Genomic DNA, 3,646 nt, shown 5'->3' with positions numbered 1-3,646 from the left:
TGCCCTCAAAACATACTACCTATCAAGCATCTTGAGGGGACAGGAAGTGTTGCTAAAGGAAGGTTTTCAAAGTGAGCTAAAAATAGCTATTTCAGTAAGAAGAACGAGTATGAGAGGAGAGTTAAATTTCAGGGAAAAAAATGAAAATTTGCATAAACAAATCTGATCTGATAAGCCAGTTTTCAAGGTCAATCGACTTGTTAACCGACATACTGTGGTTCTGTTTATTGAGCCACCGAGAACCCTCATATCCGTATTGAAAAGGAATTAAACTTCACCAGCCGTTGTTGTTGTTTAGACTGGAATTTACTCTGAAGCGATTATTGGACCATTTCTTTTTCGACGTAAATGTTATTCATAATGACGTAAAACAACTATTTATCAAAATTTAAAAGATTTTGTTTAACTTAACATTGGAGGAACGACCTCTTTTCCCATAGTATGGTGCTCCTGCACATTATTCTCTCGAAGTTAGCAAATTCCTAAATTAAAAATTACCGAACAAGTGGATCGGGTGTCGTATCCCTACCGAATGACTATTCTGGTCACCAGATTTAACCCCCAGATTTTTTATACATGTCTATTCCAGGAAACCTTGTACTGTAGACTACCTAAGGGCAATGATAACTGTAGAGAATCTGAAGGCAGCAATAACTAAAGAAATTGCAAAAATTTATCATATCTTCTCTTTAAAAGTTGGCAAAAATGTGCCAGAAGAACTGCTTCCACGCTCTAATGCCAAAGAACACCATTTTGAAGTTTAATACCCTTTCTTTATGGCCATAAATATTTGAGTTTGTTAAATAGCAAGTTTAGTTTCTGTTATGTTCCTGTATATGCGTTTTGAAACAAAATAAAAATGCACTCGATTTTTGGCACACCCTATATAACAAAAAAGACCATAAAATACGTTGTCAGGTGTGTTTAGTTTGCATAAGTAGAACTAAAAATTTATAATCAAGGTTTGGAAAAATTGTTGAAAGTAATTATTCACTGGGAATTGGTCTGAACGATGCATTCACAGCATGTCAGCTGCAGTTGGGATCAAGAGCATGTTAACATGGTCGAGGATACTACTGCTATTGTGAATAAACCATAGTAGCACCATTTTTGAATATATCTTTAAATCACTGGCCAGCATTACCAGTGAAATATCACCAGGGTCTGTACGTACCCTAGTGATATTCCACTTTACTATAGTTTTGTATATTTAGTACATGGAGAATAAAGAATCAAAAACTCACACACAAGATTCTTTAAAGTGTCTTTTCACCTAACAGAATGCACTCAGCAAACAACTCTTTGGTTAATTCCTCTGTTGTTAATTCCCTGTGTTTTTTCTTCCCTGAAACTCGATTTTTCGTCTAGAAAACATCAAATCGACCACAGAACACACGCAATTTATAGGCCTAAGTTGGTAATGCACCTAATCAATATGGAATATGGCCTAAGTTGCTAATGCACCTAAAAATGTCATAACAACAACAGCCCTTAATTTGAAAGTATTTTAGTAAGCAGAACTTCGTCTCTAATCTAACGTTGACTACTTACGAGAACTAAAGTTATGACAAGATTTTCCTCGTTTTCGCTGCTTAGAATAGTAAAAACGGTTTAAGCTGGTAAAAATCTTAAAATTTTAAAACTTCAAAACAACATAATCTTACCATAGATTTTCATAAAATCTATCTCTGAATTTGATGATACATAACAATCATTGACGCACGAGAGCAGCTGTTGATTGTACATTTACGCACATTTCGACTAAAGTGATGTGATCCTGAATTTTAGGCTTTATTTTACAGACTTAGCCACAGTACAGAGAATCGTTTATTCGTGAATTTGGCTAGTTTAAGCACACCTTAACATTACAGTTAATGAATATGAAGGATGTTACTTTTTGAAAGAATTTTTGCTCTAAGGTGCAGAATTCTCCCATGGAAAAATTATGTGGGTAAACATCCATCTTTCATTTTCTCTAAAAAACTAGGATGGTAAAATTGCTCCATGATAAATTCTTGGAATAAATGCGATTACTTGCAGTTCACGACATTCTAGAAGATTATCTACTGTCATAGATTACGCTAGCCAACACGAATTTTACCTCCAACAACTTAAATGTTGTTTTTAACCAATTTTTATACGTAGATTTCGAAAATCACCATGATAGTTTCACATCACGTCACAGTTATTAAATATAGAGGGAGTTACGTTTTACCAAAATATGCCAATTTCGCATAATCTAGCCAGTAATATATGGCATACTGATTTATTTTAACAGATATAAGCTAATTGTCTTAATTTTAGCAATCGATTCTGGCCTCGATTTTCTTGTGATAAATATAATCAGACTTGTACTTATGGTTCTTAGGTTCAAATTCCGATGCAACAATTTACAATTTGAAGAGAGCACACTTAGCGTTTTTGGTGAAGATTTTTGTAGGCTTTGCCAAGGTTTTCCAAATACTGTATTAACTGATCGTGACATGTTCTCAGGGTTGTACATCTATCCTCCAAACCTAAACAACCCCTTGAGAGTAGGATGGTGCGGCCCGCAACTCTTGCGGTAGGAAAAGTTTTCGAAATATTTTGCTGCGGAGGATAGTATGTTTTTGCAAAGACATTATTGAATTTCTGAAAGAACTAGGTGTCGTGCTTAAGTCAGATGAATGGCATTTATTCATAGATGCCTCAAAATTAAGTTTAAAAGCAATTTTGCTTCTTAATGACAACGAATTTCCATAAGTTCCTGTGTTTCATTCAGTTGGACTTAAAGAAAATCATGAAAGCGTGTGTAAGGTTCTACATGCTATAAAATACCAGGATTATGGTTGGAACATATGCAGTGATATTAAGGTTTGCAGGGTGGGGGGGGTTGTTTGTTGTTTTTTGTTGTTATTGTTGTTGTTGTTTGTTGTTTTTTGTGTTTGTGGGACAGCGGTGCGACAGAAGAACATTATGTTGTGCAACATTGGGACGAGCGGGACGAGTTCATACCAAGACAATGCAATGTGAAATTAAACAAAGTTCTTCTTCCATCCCTGCACATCAAACTTGGATTGATGAAAAATTCGTGAAGGGACTAAATAAAGGTAACGGATTTGCATACTTGAGAAGTGTGTTTCTTAATTTAACATATACCAAACTTAAGGAAGAAATTTTCGTAGGACCCCAAATTAGGAAACTTCTGAAAGATGATGTGTTTGAAATCCAGTTAAAGGAGGTTGAAAATGGCAATATGGCGATCATTTAAGGCGGTGGTACATGGTTTTTTGGGTAATAGGAAAGAAGAAAACTATGAAATGTTGGTGTCTAATTTACTCGAGTGTTACAAAAACATGAGCTGTCGAATGTCGTTTAAAATTCATTTTCTTCATTCCCATCTTGATTTTCCCCCCTAAAATCTGGGAGATGTGAGTGATGAACAAGGGGAGTGGTTTCATCAAGATATGTCCACATGGAAAAGCGGTACCAAGGTCGCTGGGATCCTGTAATGATGGAGGATTACTGCTGGTTGAGGAGAGGAGAGTAAGCAGGAATACAAAAAAAAAATAAAAATAACTAAATAGTAATAATAATAATAATAATAATAATAATAACAACCAAACTATTATATTAGGCCACCCGAATATTTAAATTCATGTGTTGG

Source organism: Mastigoproctus giganteus, chromosome 1, assembly GCF_048544385.1.
Source record: "Mastigoproctus giganteus isolate SK-2022 chromosome 1, ASM4854438v1, whole genome shotgun sequence".
In the NCBI taxonomy this organism is placed as follows: domain Eukaryota; kingdom Metazoa; phylum Arthropoda; class Arachnida; order Uropygi; family Thelyphonidae; genus Mastigoproctus; species Mastigoproctus giganteus.
This window is presented reverse-complemented; position numbering follows the sequence as displayed.